Below are 24,975 nucleotides of genomic sequence, written 5' to 3'. Positions count from 1 at the left end.
AGAGGAAAACCGGGCTCCAACTTGCTGCGGAGCGCATATCAACGTAGAATCTAGCACAAACTTACTTCACCACCTCCATCGGAGGCAAAGTTTGTAAAACTGATTTGTGGGTGTGGTGAGGGGTGTATTTGTAGGCATTTTGAGGTTTGGGAAACTTTGCCCCTCCTGGTAGGAATGTATATCCCATACGTCACTAGCTCATGGACTCTTGCTAATTACATGAAAGAAAGTATTATTTACAATATCATCCTTTTTGATGCTTCTATTTAGAGAGTTTGTCCTCTTTAGGATAATTGTAAAAAGGTTTGTGCACTGTGTATATAAAGTTTGTGTGTAAATATTTGGTGTTTTGTGATTTCAATAAAAACCTTTTTTCCACTTTCTAAACATGTGAAAGGTTTCTTCCCTTGTGAATCCTCTCATGAGTTTTCAGTTTACTCATGTGTGCAAAACTTTTTCCACACATGAGTTTTCAGTTTACTCATGTGTGCAAAACTTATTCCACACTCTGTATATGTGAAAGGCTTTACTCCTGTGTGAATCCTTTCATGAGTTTTCAGACAATCCATTTGTGTAAAACGTTTTCCACACTCTACACATGAAAGGCTTTTCTCCTGTGTGAATCATTTTATGCTTTTTCAGATTACTCTTTTCTGTAAACCTTTTCCACACTCTGTACATGTGAACAGCTTTTCCCCAGTGTGAATCCTTTCATGACTTTTCAGATAATTTTTTTGTGTAAAGCTTTTTCCACACTCTGTACACATGAAAGGCTTTACTCCTGTGTGAATCCTTTCATGAGTTTTCAGACAATCCATTCGTGTAAAACTTTTTCCACACTCTGTACATGTCAAAGACTTTTCCCCTGTGTGACTCCTTTCATGACTTTCCAGATTACTCATTTGTGCAAAACTTTTTTCCACACTCTGTACATCTGAATAGCTTTTCCCCTGTGTGAATCCATTCATGCTTTTTCAGATTACTCTTTTGTGTAAATCTTTTTCCACACCCTATACATGTGAAAGGCTTTTCCCCTGTGTGACTCCTTTCATGACTTTTCAGATTACTCTTTTCTGTAAAACATTTTCCACACTCTGTACATGTGAAAGGCTTTTCCCCTGTGTGAATCATTTCATGCTTTTTCAGATTACTCTTTTCTGTAAAACATTTTCCACACTCTGTACATATGAACGGTTTTTCTCCTGTGTGACTCATTTCATGACTTTTCAGATCACTCGTATGTAAAACTTTTTCCACACTCTGTACATGTGAAAGGCTTTTCTCCTGTGTGACTCCTTTCATGACTTTTCAGATCACTCTTATATGTAAAACTTTTTCCACACTCTGTACATGTAAACGGCTTTTCCCCTGTGTGACTCCTTTCATGACTTTCCAGATTACTCATTTGTGCAAAACTTTTTCCACACTCTGTACATCTGAATAGCTTTTCCCCTTTGTGAATCCATTCATGCTTTTTCAGATGACTATTTTGTGTAAAACTTTTTCCACACTCTGTACATGTGAAAGGCTTTTCTCCTGTGTGAATCCTTTCATGGATTTTCAGATCACTTTTTTTTGCAAAACTTTTTCCACACTCTGTACATGTGAACAGCTTTTCCCCAGTATGAATCCTTTCATGACTTTTCAGATAATTTTTTTGTGTAAAGCTTTTTCCACACTCTGTACACATGAAAGGCTTTTCTCCTGTGTGAATCCTTTCATGAGTTTTCAGACAATCCATTCTTGTAAAACTTTTTCCACACTCTGTACACGTGAAAGGCTTTTCTCCTGTGTGAATCCTTTCATGAGTTTTCAGACAATCCATTTGTGTAAAACTTTTTCCGCACTCTGTACATGTGAAAGGCTTTTCCCCTGTGTGACTCCTTTCATGAATTTTCAGACTACTTATTTGTGTGAAACTTTTTCCACACTCTGTACATGTGAAAGGCTTTTCCCCTGTGTGAATCCTTTCATGGTTTTTCAGATCACTCTTTTGTGTAAAACTTTTTCCACACTCTGTACATGTGAAAGGCTTTTCTCCTGTGTGAATCCTTTCATGAATTTTCAGACTATTTATTTGTGTAAAACTTGTTCCACACTCTGTACATGTGAAAGGCTTTTCTCCTGTGTGACTCCTTTCATGAATTTTCAGACTACTTATTTTTGTGAAACTTTTTCCACACTCTGTACATGTGAAAGGCTTTTCCCCTGTGTGAATCCTTTCATGGTTTTTCAGATCACTCTTTTGTGTAAAACTTTTTCTACACACTGTACATGTGAAAGGCTTTTCCCCTGTGTGAATCCTTTCATGACTTTTCAGATGACTCTTTTGTGTAAAACTTTTTCCACACTCTGTACATGTGAAAGGCTTTTCTCCTGTGCAAATATTTTTATGAGTTTTCAGATTATCCATTTGTGTAAAACATTTGCCGCACACAGTACATGTGTGTGGTTTCTCACCTGTGTGAATTTTGTAGCGATTTAGTAGATGTGACTCCCATCTAAAGCTTTTCTCACACTGTACATTGGAAAGGTTGCTCCCTTGTATGAATTATTTGGCTAGACTGTAGACTTTTCCCTTCTTTAATATGTTTTGAAAACTCAGTAAATGTTTGTGGTTTATGCTTGGGGATAATAATATCACTAGATAAGTCATAAATGTTGTCCTCTTGTTTCATTACTAAATTACTCTCTGTACATAATGATTGCTTCCCAGTTCCTGCAAATTCATCATCTCATTTAAATATCTGCTGTGATATCCCCTATGTTTGTGAATAGTCATTAGTGTCTAAGACTAATGGAGTTTGCGGTATCATTCTGATGCATCCTGTAGTGAAGGATAGATATGAACTATTGCCGTGATTGTCTACATAAAAAGAAATAGAATAAAGAAATATAAGATTTTATTCATTTATAATATAATCCATCTCAATAAAAAAAAAATTATACTCAAAAATGTCTTCCATTTTGTATCTTTAAATTTATTTACCTTTAAATCACAAATTAAGAAAGGATGACATAGAATGTAAACATTAATACATCATAGTAACTTAACCTAAATTACTGATTACTGATGAAAACAACTTATAGGGCCGCATTAAATAAGTTGCGTGTGGATAATGTTCTCAGTCAGGGAACAAGTACATCTGTATTCTGGGCAAGAGAGGTGGCATCCACCATCCTCATTTAATATTGCATAAGCAAATGCACATACAGCCCTGCCCGGCTTATGCTCAACCAGTTGGGTGAGAACATGATGTCTTAATCATCACAGACTAATGATAAGTGTGAGATGCTTTAGAGGGTAAGAACCAGTGACCTTATGATAATCTTTAGCTTTCGGCTGTGGTTCTTCTATTTATATAAACAGCCAAAAACTTTATTAGTTTCATAATACTCACTGTAAAATTAATCACACAATTCAGTGGTGGTTCTGGGGTGGGAAACACTGGGGGAGTTGTGGGTGTTCCATGAGCGAGGCCAGGGCAGGGGAAGGTGTAGTTGCAGGTGTTCTGAGTAATGAACCCAGTCTTGGGATGAGGATAGGCAGTTGTTAGACATGGTCTGTCTAAAAGGACAGAGGGGGAGTAGTATTTTTTTTACCCTACTCCTTAGCAAAATGGGGGTTGTTCCTTCTTTAACTGTTACTGACAAAAATGTTCTTAAAGATGCAGATATAAATATAATTGTTTATATTTGTTTAATGAGTGGTCTAGTCTATTTTCCCAGTAATTAAAGTCAGCATAATATCTATTTTACTCACCTAACACATATGAGTTCATGCTGATAACAGGCTCCAATGTCTGTGCTCAGGAAGAAGGTTCCCTTATTCACTCCAGTTACATCAATACCTGATATCTCTCAGTGCTCTGGCCGTATCTGTAAAACATATATTAAATGGTTTAGACAGATAATAATAAATAATGGTTCTGATTAAAGGGACATCAAATCCAAAGGTTTTCTTTCATGATTCAGATAGAGAATACAATTGTAAACAACTTTCTAATTTAATTTAATAATCTAATTTGTTTCATTCTCTTGGTATCATTTGTTGAAGTAGCAGCAATGCACTAATGGTTTCTAACTGAACTTATGGGTAAGCCAATCACAATCGGAATATATATATATATATATATATATATATATATATATTTATATATATATATGCAGCTATCAATAAACAGCTAGAACCTAGGCTCTCTGCTGCTCCTGAGATTTCCTAGATAAAGCTTTCAGCAAAGGATAACAAGAGAAGGAAGCAAATAATAGAAGTAAATTAGAAAGTTGTTTAAAATTGTATTCTCTAAATGTAGTTCTGCACCTGTAACATGTGACAGCTATCAGCCAATCACAGACTCATATTTTTATATAACGGGAACTCCTGCATATGCTAAGTAGGAGCCGCTGCCTTAGGTTATTTAAAAGGCTGTGTACAATTTAATAATGAAAATAAATTACAAACAGCAAACAGTTATTTTACATAAAAACTAAAGCTAAAAGGTGAAATTTCCCATACACTTTATACTATTTTATACACCGGTAAAACAAGTAATTAGAAACACATTAAAGGGACAGCAAAGTCAAAATTACACTTTTATGATTTAAATTTAAACAAATTTCCAATTTCCTTCTATTATCAAATCTGCTTTATTCCCTTGGGGACGTTTGTGACAAAGCAAACTATGCACTATGGTGTGCAAGCTGCTGATTAGTGGCACACACAAGCCTCTTGTCATTGGCTCACCTTATGTGTTCAGCTAGCTCCCAGTAGTGAATTGCTGCTGCTTCAGTAAAGAATACCTAGAGAATAAAGAAAATATCAAAATAGAGGTCAGTTGGAAAGTTGTTGAAAATTATATGTTCTATTTAAATGATGAAAAACATTTGGGGTTTCTTGTTATTTTAAGTGAAAAACTGTCCCTTTAAATCTGTGATCATGTGACACAAACAGCAGCAGCTGAAGGTGCAGAATACACTTACTAAGGTCTTTACTAACAACAAGAATCAGTCACAGATCAGTGGGATAAACGTTCTGATGATAAACAGGTGCAGCTAATAGAAATAAGAAATGTATTATAAAATAACCTCATTAGAAATAAAATAATATGCAGATCACAAGATATTTATGATTAGATCAGTAAATGTGATGAGACTGATACAACAGGGCCATAAGCTGAGTGATATTTATTACTGGAGAAAATAGCAGCTTCACACTAATATACAGTTAATTATAAACCTATAGGGAAATGCAGGATTCTAATTGGCCGATACTTAAAAAAGCTATTGCTCATTGAATAACAGGAACAACTCCCACAAATGTATTTTTGAACAGACCTCCTCAAGCATGAAAATATGGTTTGGTTCTGCTACAAACATTCATTTTACAAACTGCAGTAAATTATAATGTACTAAATTAGCCTTTTTAATGGAAAAAACATAATTTATGCTTACCTGATAAATTTATTTGTCTTGTAGTGTATCCAGTCCACGGATCATCCATTACTTGTGGGATATTCTCCTTCCCAACAGGAAGTTGCAAGAGGATCACCCACAGCAGAGCTGCTATATAGCTCCTCCCCTCACTGCCATATCCAGTCATTCGACCGATACACTACAAGAGAAATAAATTTATCAGGTAAGCATAAATTATGTTTTCTCTTGTTAAGTGTATCCAGTCCACGGATCATCCATTACTTGTGGGATAGCAATACCAAAGCTAAAGTACACGAATGATGGGAGGGACAAGGCAGGAACTTAAACGGAAGGAACCACTGCCTGTAGAACCTTTCTCCCAAAAACAGCCTCCGAAGAAGCAAAAGTGTCAAATTTCTAAAATTTTGAAAAGGTGTGAAGCGAAGACCAAGTCGCAGCCTTGCAAATCTGTTCAACAGAGGCCTCATTTTTAAAGGCCCAGGTGGAAGCCACAGCTCTAGTAGAATGAGCTGTAATCCTTTCAGGGGGCTGCTGTCCAGCAGTCTCATAGGCTAAGCGTATTATGCTCCGAAGCCAAAAGGAGAGAGAGGTTGTCGAAGCTTTTTGACCTCTCCTCTGTCCAGAGTAAACGACAAACAGGGCAGATGTTTGACGAAAATCTTTAGTAGCCTGTAAGTAAAACTTCAAGGCACGGACTACGTCCAGATTATGCAAAAGACGTTCCTTCTTTGAAGAAGGATTAGGACACAATGATGGAACAACAATCTCTTGATTGATATTCCTGTTAGAAACCACCTTAGGTAAAAACCCAGGTTTGGTACGCAGAACTACCTTGTCTGAATGAAAAATCAGATAAGGAGAATCACAATGTAAGGCAGATAACTCAGACTCTTCGAGCCGAGGAAATAGCCATCAAAAACAGAACTTTCCAAGATAAAAGTTTAATATCAATGGAATGAAGGGGTTCAAACGGAACTCCCTGAAGAACTTTAAGAACCAAGTTTAAGCTCCACGGGGGAGCAACAGTTTTAAACACAGGCTTAATCCTAACCAAAGCCTGACAAAATGCCTGGACGTCTGGAACTTCTGCCAGACGCTTGTGCAAAAGAATAGACAGAGCAGAGATCTGTCCTTTTAAAGAACTAGCTGATAAGCCTTTGTCCAAACCCTCTTGGAGAAAGGACAATATCCTAGGAATCCTAACCTTACTCCATGAGTAACTCTTGGATTCACACCAATAAAGATATTTACCCCATATCTTATGGTAGATTTTCCTGGTGACAGGCTTCCGAGCCTGTATTAAGGTATCAATGACTGACTCGGGGGAAGCCACGCCTTGATAGAATCAAGCGTTCAATCTCCATGCAGTCAGTCTCAGAGAAATTAGATTTGGATGATTGAAAGGACCTTGTATTAGAAGGTCCTGCCTCAGAGGCAGAGTCCATGGTGGAAGAGATGACATGTCCACTAGGTCTGCATACCAGGTCCTGCGTGGCCACGCAGGCGCTATCAGAATCACCGATGCTCTCTCCGGTTTGATTTTGGCAATCAGTCGAGGAAGCAGAGGAAACGGTGGAAACACATAGGCCAGGTTGAAGAACCAAGGAGCTGCTAGAGCATCTATCAGCGTTGCTCCCGGGTCCCTGGACCTGGATCCGTAACAAGGAAGCTTGGCGTTCTGGCGAGACGCCATGAGATCCAGTTCTGGTTTGCCCCAACGATGGACCAGTTGAGCAAACACCTCCGGATGGAGTTCCCACTCCCCCGGATGAAAAGTCTGACGACTTAGAAAATCCGCCTCCCAGTTCTCTACGCTTGGGATGTGGATCGCTGACAGGTGGCAAGAGTGAGACTCTGCCCAGCGAATTATCTTTGAGACTTCTAACATCGTTAGGGAACTCCTGGTTCCCCCTTGATGGTTGATGTAAGCCACAGTCGTGATGTTGTCCGACTGAAATCTGATGAACCTCAGTGTTGCAAACTGAGGCCAAGCTAGAAGAGCATTGAATATTGCTCTTAACTCCAGAATATTTATTGGGAGGAGTTTCTCCTCCTGATTCCACAATCCCTGAGCCTTCAGGGAGTTCCAGACTGCGCCCCAACCTAGAAGGCTGGCATCTGTTGTTACAATCGTCCAATCTGGCCTGCGAAAGGTCATACCCTTGGACAGATGGACCCGAGAAAGCCACCAGAGAAGAGAATCTCTGGTCTCTTGATCCAGATTTAGTAGAGGGGACAAATCTGAGTAATCCCCATTCCACTGACTTAGCATGCATAATTGCAGCGGTCTGAGATGTAGGCGCCGCAAATGGCACTATGTCCATTGCCGCTACCATTAAGCGGATTACTTCCATGCACTGAGCCACTGACGGGCGTGGAATGGAATGAAGGACACGGCAAGCATTTAGAAGTTTTGATAACCTGGACTCCATCAGGTAAATTTTCATCTCTACAGAATCTATAAGAGTCCCTAGGAAGGAGACTCTTGTGAGTGGTGATAGAGAACTCTTTTCCACGTTCACTTTCCACCCATGCGACCTCAGAAATGCCAGAACTATCTCTGTATGAGACTTGGCAATTTGAAAGCTTGACGCCTGGATCAGGATGTCGTCTAGATACGGAGCCACCGCTATGCCTCGCGGTCTTAGAACCGCCAGAAGTGAGCCCAGAACCTTTGTAAAAATTCTCGGGGCAGTGGCCAACCCGAAGGGAAGAGCTACAAATTGGTAATGCCTGTCTAGAAAGGCAAACCTTAGGAACCGATGATGATCTTTGTGAATCGGTATGTGAAGGTAGGCATCCTTTAAGTCCACTGTGGTCATGTACTGACCCTCTTGGATCATGGGTAGGATGGTCCGAATAGTTTCCATTTTGAATGATGGAACTCTGAGGAATTTGTTTAAGATCTTTAGATCCAAGATTGGTCTGAAGGTTCCCTCTTTCTTGGGAACCACAAACAGATTTGAATAAAATCCCTGTCCTTGTTCCGTCCGCGGAACTGGATGGATCACTCCCATTACTAGGAGGTCTTGCACACAGCTTAGGAATGCCTTTTCTTTATCTGGTTTGCTGATAACCTTGAAAGATGAAATCTCCCTTGTGGAAGAGAAGCTTTGAAGTCCAGAAGATATCCCTGAGATATGATCTCCAACGCCCAGGGATCCTAAACATCTCTTGCCCACGCCTGGGCGAAGAGAGAAAGTCTGCCCCCCACTAGATCCATTTCCGGATAGGGGGCCGTTCCTACATGCTGTCTTGGGGGCAGCAGCAGGCTTTCTGGCCTGCTTGCCCTTGTTCCAGGACTGGTTAGGTTTCCAGGCCTGTCTGGAATGAGCAACAGTTCCCTCTTGTTTTGAAGCGGAGGAAGTTGATGCTGCTCCTGCCTTGAAATTTCGAAAGGCACGAAAATTAGCCTTTGATTTGGCCCTGTCCTGAGGAAGGGTATGACCCTTGCCTCCAGTAATGTCAGCAATAATTTCCTTCAAGCCAGGCCCGAATAAGGTCTGCCCCTTGAAAGGAATGTTGAGTAATTTAGACTTTGAAGTCACGTCAGCTGACCAGGATTTAAGCCATAGCACCCTACGCGCCTGGATGGTGAATCCGGAATTCTTAGCCGTTAGTTTAGTCAAATGAACAATGGCATCAGAAACAAATGAGTTAGCTAGCTTAAGCGTTCTAAGCTTGTCAATAATTTCATTCAATGGAGCTGTCTGGATGGCCTCTTCCAGGGCCTCAAACCAGAATGCCGCCGCAGCAGTGACAGGCGCAATGCATGCAAGGGGCTGTAAAATAAAACCTTGTTGAATAAACATTTTCTTAAGGTAACCCTCCAATTTTTTATCCATTGGATCTGAAAAAGCACAACTGTCCTCAACCGGGATAGTGGTACGCTTTGCTAAAGTAGAAACTGCTCCCTCCACCTTAGGGACCGTCTGCCATAAGTCCTGTGTAGTGGCGTCTATTGGAAACATTTTTCTAAATATAGGAGGTGGGGAAAAGGGCACACCGGGTCTATCCCACTCCTTGCTAATAATTTCTGTAAGCCTTTTAGGTATAGGAAAAACATCAGTACACACCGGCACCGCATAGTATCTATCCAGCCTACACAATTTCTCTGGAATAGCAACTGTGTTACAATCATTCAGAGCAGCTAATACCTCCCCAAGCAATACACGGAGGTTCTCAAGCTTAAATTTAAAATTAGAAATCTCTGAATCAGGTTTCCCCGAGTCAGAGATGTCACCCACAGACTGAAGCTCTCCGTCCTCATGTTCTGCATACTGTGACGCAGTATCAGACATGGCTCTAACAGCATTTGCGCGCTCTGTATCTCTCCTAACCCAAGAGCTATCGCGCTTGCCTCTTAATTCAGGCAATCTAGATAATACCTCTGACAGGGTATTATTCATGATTGCAGCCATGTCCTGCAAGGTAATCGCTATGGGCGTCCCTGATGTAATAGGCGCCATATTAGCGTGCGTCCCCTGAGCGGGAGGCGAAGGGTCTGACACATGGGGAGAGTTAGTCGGCATAACTTCCCCCTCGACAGAACCCTCTGGTGATAATTCTTTTATAGATAAAGACTGATCTTTACTGTTTAAGGTGAAATCAATACATTTAGTACACATTCTCCTATGGGGCTCCACCATGGCTTTCAAACATAATGAACAAGTAGGTTCCTCTGTGTCAGACATGTTTAAACAGACTAGCAATGAGACTAGCAAGCTTGGAAAACACTTTAAAACAAGTTTACAAGCAATATAAAAAACGTTACTGTGCCTTTAAGAAACACAAATTTTCCCAAATTTTGAAATAACAGTGAAAAAATGCAGTTACACTAACGAATTTTTTACAGTGTATGTAACAAGTTAGCAGAGCATTGCACCCACTTGCAAATGGATGATTAACCCCTTAATACCAAAAACGGAATAACAAATGACAAAAACTTTTTTAAACAGTCACAACAACTGCCACAGCTCTACTGTGGCTTTTTACCTCCCTCAATACGACTTTTGAAGCCTTTTGAGCCCTTCAGAGAAGTCCTGGATCATGCAGGAAGAAGCTGGATGTCTGTGTCTGTAATTTTTGCTGTGCAAAAAAAATGCCAAAATAGGCCCCTCCCACTCATATTACAACAGTGGGAAGCCTCAGGGAACTGTTTCTAGGCAAAATTCAAGCCAGCCATGTGGAAAAAACTAGGCCCCAATAAGTTTTATCACCAAACATACGTAAAAAACGATTAAACATGCCAGCAAATGTTTTAAAATACACTTTTATAAGAGTATGTATCTCTATTAATAAGCCTGATACCAGTCGCTATCACTGCATTTAAGGCTTTACTTACATTACTTCGGTATCAGCAGCATTTTCTAGCAAATTCCATCCCTAGAAAAATATTTTAACTGCACATACCTTATTGCAGGAAAACCTGCACGCTATTCCCCCTCTGAAGTTACCTCACTCCTCAGAATATGTGAGAACAGCAAAGGATCTTAGTTGCTTCTGCTAAGATCATAGAAAACGCAGGCAGATTCTTCTTCTAAATACTGCCTGAGATAAACAGTACACTCCGGTACCATTTAAAAATAACAAACTTTTGATTGAAGAAATAAACTAAGTATAAAACACCACAGTCCTCTTACGACCTCCATCTTAGTTGAGAGTTGCAAGAGAATGACTGAATATGGCAGTGAGGGGAGGAGCTATATAGCAGCTCTGCTGTGGGTGATCCTCTTGCAACTTCCTGTTGGGAAGGAGAATATCCCACAAGTAATGGATGATCCGTGGACTGGATACACTTAACAAGAGAAATTAAGCAATAAATTCATTAACACAGCATAAAAAATATAGAAAAAAAATTAAATAAGTAAAGTTGAGTTGTTTTTTTTTACATAAACTCAGTTTCTTATGTGAAGTGAAATTGTTTATCTCTATCATAACAAAATACAGAACAATATTTTCTCATCATTAAATAAAACACAACAGTGTGAGGCTGCTAATAAAGATTTCAGTCAGAGTTTGCATATTACCGTTTAGCAGAAGATCTGTAAGTATGAAGTCTAACTGGTTCCTCCTGTGATATCACTGAGTGTTACACAGATATTTATACTAATGTGGGAGTGTCACTTTTCTCTGTGTGACTCACATGAGTACAACTTGTCAGTTGGGAGACAATGAGAGGGTCACACTTGGACTTTTGTTTTCATATACATGTCTATTGTCCCCTCTGGTGTCACATGAATACAGAGTCCCTGTCTCCCCCTCAGGGTGTGATTATCATATGGATAAGCAAGGAGGAAACAAACTGTTTATTTAAATGTGGGAGTATTTTCTATTGTGTCCTAAAATACCTCAGGATACAGCATTATATTATGTTTGTATTGATGGAAATTGTTATTTTAAAAGGGACAGTCAAGGCCAAAAAACTTTCATGATTTAAATAGGAAATGTCTTTTTAAACAACTTTCCAATTTACTTTTATCACCAATTTTGCTTTGTTCTATTGGTATTCTTAGTTGAAATCTAAACCTAGGAGGTTCATATGCTAATTTCTTAGACATTGAAGACTGCCTCTAATCTGAATGCATTATGACCACTAGAGGGCATTAGTTCATGTGTTTCGTATAGATAACGTTGAGTTCATGCACGTGAAGTTACAAAGGAGTGAGCACTGATTGGCTAAAATGCAAGTCTGTCAAAAGAACTGAAATAAGGGGGCAGTTTGCAGACGCTTAGATACAAGGTAATCACAGAGATAAAAAGTGTATTTCTATAACAGTGTTGGTTATACAAAACTGGGGAATGGGTAATAAAGGGATTATCTTTCTTTTTAAAGGAACAGTATACACCAATTTTCATATGACTGCATGTAATAGACACTACTATATAGAATAAATGCACAGATACTGATATAAAAATCCAGTATAAAACTGTTTAAAAACGTACTTAGAAGCTCTCAGTTTAGCTCTGTTGAAAAGGTTGCTGGAAAGCCCACTGCAAGTGGGAAATAAGACACTCCCCCTCCCCCTTCTTTTGCATATGAAAAGACCCTTTACACAAACAGGAGCAAGCTGGAGTAGGTATCTGTCTGTATTTTACTAAAACTTTGGGGCTTGGTTAGGAGTCTGAAAATCAGAGCAATGTAATTTAAAAATAAGCAAAATTATACATTTAAAAAAACAACAACTTTATGGGCTATATAAATAGATCATCTACAAAACATTTATGCAAAGAAAAAACGGAGTGTATAATGTCCCTTTAAACAACAAAAATTCTATTGTTGACTGTCCCTTTAACTTAAATTAGTTGCAAACAGATGTATAAATATTAACATTTTATTAGATACATGTGATACAATGCTGAGTATTTCAATATTAATAATTTGACCCTTTTATGGTTTGTTAACTAACTGTACTGTTTCTTTTTCTAATCTTTCTAGCATACATTTTTTATATATATTTTATTCTAATGTGAAAAAAAGGAGAGAAGTGGTTCTTCAAAATGATAAAATACAAAATTTATTTGCACAAGTTTTAAAGAGGGTAAACACATGGACTCATACAATCAGATGACGTCAATCAGACAATCAGTCAGGCTATGACTATGGCTGTGTAAGCCGAAATGCGTAAGCCATCCAATGCTACGCCATCCGATTGTATGAGTCCATGTGTTGCTTACCGTCATTTTAACTTGTGCAAATAAATTTTGGATTTTATCATTTTGAAGAACCACTTCTCTCCTTTTTTTCCCACATTGACCTACTCCCAAGCTGGTTCTCATTACTCTTTTGCTTCCAGGGAGATTCGGAGAATGTATCTCTAAATTGATTGGCAGGAGCCACACCACATGGGAAGGAGGAGCCTGAGCTTGCCATAGATCTGCACGGACGCCCGCCATAGCCGAAGGACTAATGAAGTATCCATTGACACTCTGAGAGGTAGAAGAACTACCCATGTCAAACTAATGTACCGGCTTAAAGGCAGAGGCTAGTGGATTATTGGGCAGCAGTCTCATTTACCCATAAACTTTTCCTCTGTACAAGAGTTGTTATTCTATACTGATACCAATTTGTTATTTCACATTTGATGAACTCTTTGGTTTTCTAGGAGTGTATGGTTTTTGACTGTGCTTATATTTTATTCTACACATATAAATTGCTGTACTCTGCAACTAACTGTGTGCTTTTGTAATTAGTCACTGCATTACTTTTGGTATTTAAAAGAAGCCACCATCAGATATGCGACATTTATTTCTATACATATAATATAAACCTATATCCATATACACAAACCATATTGCTCTGTCATTTTTTAACATAAATCCATACTTTACAAAAGCCTAAAATATAGCATTTTACAGAATTTCTAAAATAACAGACATGCAGTTTTATGAGTTTGTTATAAATTAGCATCATCAAGCATTTTTTTTAAAATAAGAAAATAGTAAAAAAAAAATACTCATAAATTGTTAAATATCTGTAAAGCTGCATATATTAAAATTAACTCTTAGAGACCAGAACATTTTTCAATTTTCTTACCGTTAAAGACCAGGGCTATTTTAACTTTTCTGCAGTGTTTGTGTTTAGCTGTAATTTTCCTCTTACTCATTAACTGCACCCACACATATTATAAACCTTTTTCTCGCCATTAACCCTTTGAGTGCAAAACACTTTCCCACTGGGGTGCTAAGCTTATTTAATTTAAAAAAAAAAAAAAATTATAATATTTTTTTTCAGATCCACAAGACTTAAACCATTGGAAAGGTTAGGCGATTACCTTTCCAACGGTGGGTCTTAGGGGTCTGTAGCTGCTTAGATGCCTAAGATACAGGCTTCTAAGCAGCATGCCCCCTTTCCCTATACTTGTCATTGTAATTTTTAAATAAAGTTGTGGGGTGATGTCATCACGTAATTGCATGTGATGTCACTGCACAAAACGTGAAGTCCCGGCGATGCCTGTCACTATACAGGCCTGATCTCCGGGGTAGGAGCGGGTTGTAGCCCCCATATCTTGCTCAAGGTGGGAGAGTGCTAGCGACAGCTCTGATCCGTCGTTAGCACCTGAGTGGGAAACTCTGCGACGGCTCAGAGCCATCATTAGTACTCAAGGGGTTAAATGGACTCTCTAAAGATACCATTATTTTCTACATATCATATAATTTACTATAATTTTTTTAATAAAATATGATGAAAAAAATGGAAAAAAAAACACACCTTTTCTAAATTTGACCAGTAAAATCTGTTACATGTCTACAACCACCAAAAACACCCATTCTAAATGGTTTCGAAATTTAAAAAACAAAATTTATGCTTAACTGATAAAACATAATTTATGTAACTTACCTGATAAATTCATTTCTTTCATATTGGCAAGAGTCCATGAGTTAGTGACATATGGGATATACAATCCTACCAGGAGGGGCAAAGTTTCCCAAACCTCAAAATGCCTATAAATACACCCCTCACCACACCCACAATTCAGTTTAACGAATAACCAAGTAGTGGGGTGATAAAGAAAGGAGTAAAAATCATCAACAAAGGAATTTGGAAATAATTGTGCTTTATACAAAAAAATCATAACCACCAAAAAAAGGGTGGGCCTCATGGACTCTTAAAATCAAAATTTAAGACGGAACTTGCAGACTTTAACAAGGGGTATATGACCTTTGAACCTTGTATGGCAATTATGCAATGTAATGGACAAAGTTGTAATGTCTCAGGTCTTCAGGTCTCCATAACCCACCCACCTCATCCACTGTACTCCATCTCTTGAGCAGATATTATTTACAAACATAGCCTCTAATGAACATACGTGACGTGACCCGTCCACAGGGAATAACTATGACCGTAGTAAACACAATCAGTCCGGTATATATCACCAGCTTTACCTGAAGTGTAGTCGAGTATTCTCCCCTCCTGGCTCACTCACTGTTCGGTGTGTGACGTCATCTGCTGTGTCCGATATTCTCAACATCTGATTGGATGGTCTTCTGAGGTGGGTGGCGCAACAAGAAGCAGGAATCAGCCGACCGCTGCAGTGCAGTCCTTTGTTTCAAACAACTGACAGCCACAATTAAGGTGCACATGTAGACTCGGCTTGTAAAGGAACGTCTTTATTGAAAATACTTAAAACCAGCTTGTGTATATAAAAGAGCAATACACACTCCAAAGGCTCAACGGGAGGAAAGTGTACACTCCAGGGACTTATGCTGATGCGTTTCGGCTCTGCTGGACGTAATCGTAGCTACAGTCAGTTCCCATGAGCCTTATATGTGTTATAAAGCAACCTGATAGGATAAAAACTTCACCTGGAGTTGAACACTTTTCACACCCACTTACTCATTTGATTATGTATTGACATAATTTACATATTGCAAGTGTCAAGAAGGCTAAAAGATAAACACATACAGGCTTGCTGTATTGATTCTCTGTTAAAGTAACATTGTCTGTTTAAGTATAATAGCTAACCAAGGTAGTTAGGCAAACAAGGTTTTGGGGTAACCAAGGGGAAATATATTTATTTTATACTTTTAAGTTAAACCTTTTATTAAGAATGTGTGAGAATCTCATTCAGTGTACAGCTTGCCACATGTTTGCATCACTGGAGCAGCCGCTTCTGGGATTATATGTTTGTGGCAAGTGCGAGCATATTGTCTCTTTAGAAACTCGTATTGGGGATCTGGAGGAACGAATTGCAACACTACATGAAATTCAGACACTTGAAAGGGAAATGGATAGGACTGAGCTGGTTGTTAATGGTTCCAGCAGTGGGAATGGGGAGGATTCAGATGAGGAGACTCCAGGATGTAGCTGGGTCACAGTTAGAGGGCGAAGTAAGCGGAAGAGACAGGCCAGTTCTGAGCTGGTACACCCCAATAGATTTGCAAGATTAAGTGAAGATGTTGGGGATATCAGTTCAGGGGTGGCAGTGTCAGAGAGGGCCGTGTTGCCTAGTATAGTGAACAGTCCTTTAGCTGTGGAAGAGGAGCATACTATGGTGGGCAGTCCTTCAGTCATGGAAGAGGGGCATACAAGTCAGGGCCAGAGGCAGATGTTGGTGGTAGGAGACTCTATTATAAGGAAGGTTGATAGGGTAATTTTTCATCCAGACCCTTTACATAGAACAGTTTGCTGTCTTCCAGGGGCTCGTGTTAGGCATATTGTGGAGCGTATTGATAGATTGTTAGAGGGATGCGGGTCTGATCCTGCAGTCATGGTGCATATTGGTACTAATGAAGAAATCAGTGGGAGATGGAGAGTCCTAAAAAATGACTTCAGGGAGTTAGGTAGCAAGCTTAAAGCAAGGACATCCAAAGTAATATTTTCTGAGATATTACCAGTGCCGTGTGTTAACTCAGTAAGGCAGAAGGAGCTAAGGTCTGTTAATTCATGGATAAAAACATGGTGTAAAAATGAGTGGTTTGACTTTTTAGAACACTGGGCTGATTTTTCACTAGGGTACAAATTGTACAGTAAGGATGGATTGCACCTGAATGACATGGGTGCAGGTGTGTTGGGGGAAAGGATGGTAGCACGTTTAGAGAACCTTTTAAACTAGGCAAAGGGGGGGAGGGTCAATTTGAACAAAATAGAACAGAGAGATCAGTGTCTGAATATGTCACTCCATTAATATCTCAAGGAAGGGATGACTTAAGAAATGTCACATTAGAAAGTATAGAGGAAAGTACACCAAGTAGCAGCAGAAAGCACATGAAAATTAAATGTATGACAACAAATGCAAGAAGCATGACAGGTAAAATGGGGGAGCTGACGCTCTTAGTTGCAGAAGAGGACTATGATGTTATCAGTATAACTGAAACTTGGTGGGATGATTCACATGACTGGGCAGTTAACTTAGAGGGGTATACATTATTTAGGAGGGACAGGAATAATAAAAGGGGTGGAGGAATCTGCATGTATATTAAACCTGACCTTAAATCTACAATAAGGGAAGATATTTATGATACAAGTGACAATGTAGAGACCCTGTGGGTTGAAATAAAGAGTGGGGGGAAAAATCCTAAAAAAATATTACTAGGAACATGCTACAAGCCTCCCAACATTAGTGACCCAGAGGAAACTCAACTACTTATCCAAATAGGTAAGGCTGCTAATAACAGTGCTGTAATTATGGGAGATTTTAACTACCCTGATATAAACTGGGCCAATGAAACTAGTAATTCAGCTAAGGGGGATAGATTTTTAAATGTTCTCAGGGATAACTTCTTGTCACAATTAATAGAGGAGCCAACTAGGAGTAAAGCTATATTGGATTTAGTGCTATCAAACAATACAGATATAATATCAAACATAGAAGTTAAAGAACATTTGGGTAACAGTGATCATAACATGGTCACATTTGAAATCTCTTTTCATATGCAGTGTTTTAAAGGCTTAACTAAGACTTTTAATTTCAAGAAAGCAAAATTCAACGATTTAAGGAAATCATTAAATAATATAAATTGGGACAATGTATTTTCTAATAAAAATACAGAGGATAGAGGGGGGCGGAGCCGACCATGGACTGAAATGGTCGCATAGTACTGAAGCTCTGTAAATTAATAGACACAGTTGGGGCATAAAACCTTATTTACTCATGCCTTACGCAAAGAAATATGTTCTGCAACATCACTAAACTCTACAGAACAGAGAAAGCTAATTATAAAGTGTGAGTACCAAAGCAACCACTATTTGTAACGGAGCACAGTTATCCAGCAACCAGCCTTCACATATTGGGGAAGCTAAATTCGTAGTGACAGGACCGCCAGTCAACATAAGTGTCACTCCTAAGAAAAAGTAATCACTCGATCACTAAGCGAGTGAGCCGGTGTTCTGACAGATCGGGTATTCATAAGAAGCTACAGGAAGCGGCCGTCTCGCCGCCAGCGCAAGTGAAAGGTGAGCGCCATCTTTACACGCAGCAAAATATAAGCAACCAGACTTACCCTCACCGCTGCAAACATAAACACACGCCATACAGAGCTTATCGCCACCAGCACTGAGTGGGAAGTCCCCCGCTACAACTAGCGTTGCCAGTCACACGGCTAATAGGAGCTGTTTTGGATCCACGGTGTCAGACACAGCGGTAGGCCTATGCATATTGACCTTGTGGTACCGGATCAGATTATCTGCACATTAAGGTTTGACACCTACCTCCCCAATGCATAGCGCCCAAATGACTGACTCCCCAGATAGATATTAATAAGTTGACTCATTCTAAGAGAGGTTTGGGGGAAGGTTTGGGCTGTTCTCTTTCCCTTGCACTTAATCATCCAGAGGCCCTTACTGTTCACGCAGAATTCACTGCTGTGAGATCAAAGAGGGATTACAGCTTTATGCTCTGGTCACAACCTACAACATAATTCAAGAGACATATAATCAAACAGCATAAACCGAAAAAGGGTACACACAGAGAACAGAGGTGAGGGAAGGAGAGTGAAGCAAAGAAAATCATAGAAAGGAGAGAGAGAGGGAGAGTGAAGGAGAGAAAAGAGGAAAGGGAAAATTGATAACAACCTGGAACAAAATATTTCCTTCAATTTAAGCTGTACTCTCACGACAAAAGCCTATACCCTGGGGAGGAAAGCTGTATAGTTTAGCACCCGCTAAGTCCTCAAACATGGCATCAAGGAGGTCAGTTAAAGGGGATAAAAACGCAAAAAACAACCCCAATAAGATGAGTATGTTCTTTAAAACAACACAGGCGTTGACAATGGAAGATGATGATTCATCTCAGACTCCAGAAGAAATAGAAATCCATCAAGATGTGGCGATGGATACCCCACTCACCAGAGCTGATCTAAGAGATCTTCCCACGAAGGGAGATATCACCTCATTTATTCAACAAGTAGGTCGCATGATTAAGGATGGGCTGGCGGAGGTGAGGAAAGAAGTTAATGAGCTTGGAAATAGAGTGGAGTTTCTGGAGGAACAGACAGAAACTCAGACATCTGATATGGATCTAATAAACAGAAAACTTCTGGCACAAGAATCACAAATATCCTTCCTGCAGGAAAAATTGGAAGATTTGGACAATAGGGAGGAGGCAGAACATACGGATAAGAGGATTGCCAGAAAGGATTTCCACTGAAAACCTGCACTCCTCCCTCCAAGACTTGTTCAAAACCATCCTACGAGAATCTGAGTATAATGAGATACCACTTGATAGAGCCCACAGGGCATTACGTCCACAACCCAAAGAAAAAGATCCCCCAAGGGATGTAATCATAAAGTTCCATAAATACTCGGATAAAGAGAGGATAATGAAAGAGTCGAGACAACAGAAATCCATATCCTATCAGGACCACCAGTTACAACTTTACTCTGACCTAAGCCCACTCACGCTACAGAATAGAAAAGAAACAAGATTTTTGACGCAACATCTCCAAGACAACGGAATCCCTTACAGATGGGGGTTTCCCTTTAGTGTTAAAGTATTGAAAAACAACCGCATACATATCTACAAATCAGTCGACGACTTGGAAACCTTTTGCACTCAACTTGGAATACCTCAACCCTCCTTACCATCTCTGCATGAAACAAGGGCCCCAGTGGAACCCAACCCACTACAACAAAGACTACGCTGGCAAACTGTCCAGCGAAAACGTCCAAGGGCTCCTGCCACAGGGGGCCCATCTACAGCACAGGACTCTGAGGATGGTTGACTCATTGCATTGTAAATAAAGCATAGATCTTTTGGAGAAACCAGGGGTTTGAAAATATCCCTCTGGTTCACCTCTGCCTTGAAGTGATTGATTCTCATCTGCTCAGGTAACTCTGTTGATGTTTTTTATGCTGTTTTGTTTAGAGCCCTCCAGGAACAGGTATCACCTGTACACACTAAAGACTTAGATGTGGACTCAAACGCAGTTATGGTTTGTTCTTTTCTTTTTTTTGAAAAAAAAAGAGAAGAAAATGGAAAAAATCTTTATTGTTGATGTCACTGACAGACTTTGCACTCATAATCAATCACCATAGCCTCTAGAGCCTGTTGATTAACTATTCAATATAGGTATTGAAAGTATTAATAAACAAAACAAAAAAAAAAAAAAAAAAAAAAGGAATTACAACAGTAAAATTTTGCAAACAGTGAGCGTAATCTTTTATTTACTCTGTTCCCCAACTGTGTCTAGACCTAATATGGTCTTTGGTTTCCCCTGCTCTTTTCTTTTTCTTTTCTTTTTTACTTTTTCCTCTTGTTTCTATATCTCAAGAGGAAAAATGATACTGACAATGAGGTTTATAGTTTCAATGTTGATATTGTTATATATTGTTTTCAAGTTGTGTTTGGTTTTTATGTATTGTCGATCACCACTATATATGAGGTATTATTGTATTGTCCACCCGATTGAATGCATATATATACTAGGTCTTAATCAATGTCTCAAGAGATAAAATTAATATCACAAAACTGTAAAGGTCTGAACTCCCCCACCAAGAGATCAATTGCCCTAACGTGGTTTCAAAAATCCCAAGGATCGATAGTGTTTCTACAAGAAACTCACTTCCCCAAACAGAGAGAACCAACGCTATACTCCAAATATTACACTCAAAATTTCTTCAACTCTAACGTCAGTAAAAAGAATGGGGTTGGCATTCTAATAAGCAAAGATGTACCTTTCCAAATTTTAGATAAATACTCAGATGAAGAAGGCAGGTACTTAATACTAGTGGGTACAATATATAACACTCAGTTAACCATGATGAATATATACGCGCCCAATACAGGACAACGGGCTTTCTTAAATAAGGCTTTAACCAAATTGGGAGAAGTACGAAAAGGGGTGATATTGGTGGGAGGGGATTTAAACATTACTTTGAATCCTCTTATAGATTGCTCCACAGGGAAAAGCCAAATAACTCAGAAAAATAGAATAGGGCTCCTCCAAAAACTAGATACCCTTTTACTGATGGATGTTTGGAGGCTACACCACCCCAGAACCCGTAGTTATACCTTTTACTCACACCCGGGTCATTCTTATTCTAGAATAGACTACTGGCTGTTAGACCATAATAATATAGCTCTAGCCTCTGACACAGAGATTCTGCCGATATCATGGTCCGATCATGCTTCTATCACCCTAGAACTTAAATGGCCATCAATGCCCAAACGCCAACCTTTGTGGCGGATGGACTCTACTCTATTACACAACCCACCTATTAAAAATCAGATAAGCGAACATATAAAAGAATTTTTTCAGCACAACACTTCAGGAGACACAAATAATATGAATAATTGGCTAGCACACAAAGCAACTATTAGGGGAGAGCTAATCAAACAAAGAGCAACCCTCCGCAAACAATACGACACAGAGTTTCAAACTCTACTCTCTAATTTAAAGATAGCAGAACAGCGACATAAACTCAACCCCACAAACGATGCTCTCACAAGGTTAGTGTGCGAGGCAAGAGTCGCCTTGCGGAAATTACTACAAAAAGATGCCAACAAAAAAGCATTCTACCTTAAAAAAATGTATTTCCACAACAGCAATAAAGCTGGTACGTGGTTGGCTAAATCCCTAGCAAAAAAGACATATCAGGCCCATATTTTCAAAATTGAAAATGACAAGGGGCAGACCGAGACGGAGCCGAAAAATATAGCAAATGTATTTGGTAACTATTATGCTAAATTATATAATATAGCGAATCAAGATGCATTGAGAAACTCAGCAGCCCTTAATCAATACCTACATTCGGTTGATACACCTAAAATTTCAGCACAGGAGGCGGATGCCCTGGATTCCCCAATCACACTGAAAGAGGTCTTAGATGCTATTGAGTCGCTACCCAATAATAAAAGCCCTGGCCCAGATGGCTTTTCGAATAGTTATTATAAAATGTACAAAACACTTATAGCCCCACATCTATTAAAAGCATTCCAATACATTGATGAATTGGGGAGTTTCCCAGCAGAATGTTTAGAAGCCTATATTTCCGTACTCCCTAAACCAAATAAGCCAGCTAATCTACCAAGTAGCTACAGACCCATATCTCTACTCAACACAGACCTCAAACTTTACGCAAAGATTCTGGCTGGGCGTATCAATAAAATCTTACCCCAAATTGTACACTTGGACCAAGCAGGTTTTGTCCCGGGGAGAGAAGCGAGAGACAACACCATTAGAACATTACAACTAATTGACTACGCTAAATTTAATAAACTAGAAATGGTGGTTGTCTCCGCTGACGCTGAAAAAGCGTTTGATCGCCTAGACTGGAGATTTTTACAAGCAATATTACGGAAAAACATAATTTATGCTTACCTGATAAATTCCTTTCTTCTGTTGTGTGATCAGTCCACGGGTCATCATTACTTCTGGGATATAACTCCTCCCCAACAGGAAATGCAAGAGGATTCACCCAGCAGAGCTGCATATAGCTCCTCCCCCCTACGTCAGTCCCAGTCATTCGACCAAGAATCAACGAGAAAGGAGTAACCAAGGGTGAAGTGGTGACTGGAGTATAATTTAAAAGATATTTACCTGCCTTAAAACAGGGCGGGCCGTGGACTGATCACACAACAGAAGAAAGGAATTTATCAGGTAAGCATAAATTATGTTTTCTTCTGTTATGTGTGATCAGTCCACGGGTCATCATTACTTCTGGGATACCAATACCAAAGCAAAAGTACACGGATGACGGGAGGGATAGGCAGGCTCATTATACAGAAGGAACCACTGCCTGAAGAACCTTTCTCCCAAAAATAGCCTCCGAAGAAGCAAAAGTGTCAAATTTGTAAAATTTGGAAAAAGTATGAAGCGAAGACCAAGTTGCAGCCTTGCAAATCTGTTCAACAGAGGCCTCATTCTTAAAGGCCCAAGTGGAAGCCACAGCTCTAGTGGAGTGAGCTGTAATTCTTTCAGGAGGCTGCTGTCCAGCAGTCTCATAGGCTAAACGTATTATGCTACGAAGCCAAAAAGAGAGAGAGGTAGCAGAAGCTTTTTGACCTCTCCTCTGTCCAGAATAAACGACAAACAGGGAAGAAGTTTGGCGAAAATCTTTAGTTGCCTGCAAGTAGAACTTGAGGGCACGAACTACATCCAGATTGTGTAGAAGACGTTCCTTCTTTGAAGAAGGATTTGGACACAAGGATGGAACAACAATCTCTTGATTGATGTTCCTGTTAGTGACTACCTTAGGTAAGAACCCAGGTTTAGTACGCAGAACTACCTTGTCTGAGTGAAAAATCAGATAAGGGGAATCACAATGTAAGGCTGATAACTCAGAGACTCTTCGAGCCGAGGAAATAGCCATTAAAAATAGAACTTTCCAAGATAACAATTTTATATCAATGGAATGAAGGGGTTCAAACGGAACACCCTGTAAAACGTTAAGAACTAAGTTTAAACTCCATGGCGGAGCAACAGCTTTAAACACAGGCTTGATCCTAGCTAAAGCCTGACAAAAGGCCCGGACGTCTGGACTTTCTGACAGACGCCTGTGTAACAAGATGGACAGAGCTGAAATCTGTCCCTTTAATGAACTAGCTGATAAACCCTTTTCTAAACCTTCTTGTAGAAAAGACAATATCCTAGCGATCCTAACCTTACTCCAGGAGTAACCTTTGGATTCGCACCAGTATAGGTATTTCCGCCATATTTTATGGTAAATCCTTCTGGTAACAGGCTTCCTAGCCTGTATCAGGGTATCAATAACCGACTCAGAAAATCCACGTTTTGATAAAATCAAGCGTTCAATTTCCAAGCAGTCAGCTTCAGAGAAGTTAGATTTTGATGTTTGAATGGACCCTGTATCAGAAGGTCCTGTCTTAGAGGTAGAGACCAAGGCGGACAGGATGACATGTTCACTAGATCTGCATACCAAGTCCTGCGTGGCCATGCAGGCGCTATTAGAATTACTGATGCTCTCTCCTGTTTGATTTTGGCAATCAATCGAGGAAGCAGCGGGAAGGGTGGAAACACATAAGCCATCCCGAAGTTCCAAGGTGCTGTCAAAGCATCTATCAGAACCGCTCCCGGATCCCTGGATCTGGACCCGTAGCGAGGAAGTTTGGCGTTCTGGCGAGACGCCATGAGATCTATCTCTGGTTTGCCCCAACGTCGAAGTATTTGGGCAAAGACCTCCGGATGAAGTTCCCATTCCCCCGGATGAAAAGTCTGGCGACTCAAGAAATCCGCCTCCCAGTTCTCCACTCCCGGGATGTGGATTGCTGACAGGTGGCAAGAGTGAGACTCTGCCCAGCGAATTATCCTTGATACTTCCATCATTGCTAGGGAGCTTCTTGTCCCTCCCTGATGGTTGATGTAAGCTACAGTCGTGATGTTGTCCGACTGAAACCTGATGAACCCCCGAGTTGTTAACTGGGGCCAAGCCAGAAGGGCATTGAGAACTGCTCTCAATTCCAGAATGTTTATTGGAAGGAGACTCTCCTCCTGATTCCATAGTCCCTGAGCCTTCAGAGAATTCCAGACAGCGCCCCAACCTAGTAGGCTGGCGTCTGTTGTTACAATTGTCCAGTCTGGCCTGCTGAATGGCATCCCCCTGGACAGGTGTGGCCGATAAAGCCACCATAGAAGAGAATTTCT

General features: G+C 39.9%; 1 pseudogene; it reads right to left on the bottom strand.

Annotated features, from left to right (window-relative positions):
• Nucleotides 1-253: 253 nt before the first annotated feature.
• The window catches only part of LOC128660037 (zinc finger protein 850-like), a 353,233-nt pseudogene continuing 328,511 nt past the window's right edge, over nucleotides 254-24,975 (bottom strand).

This window comes from Bombina bombina, chromosome 5 (assembly GCF_027579735.1).
Source record: "Bombina bombina isolate aBomBom1 chromosome 5, aBomBom1.pri, whole genome shotgun sequence".
NCBI lineage: Eukaryota > Metazoa > Chordata > Amphibia > Anura > Bombinatoridae > Bombina > Bombina bombina.
The sequence above is the reverse complement of the archived record's forward strand: the minus strand, read 5'-3'. Positions and strand labels throughout refer to the sequence as shown.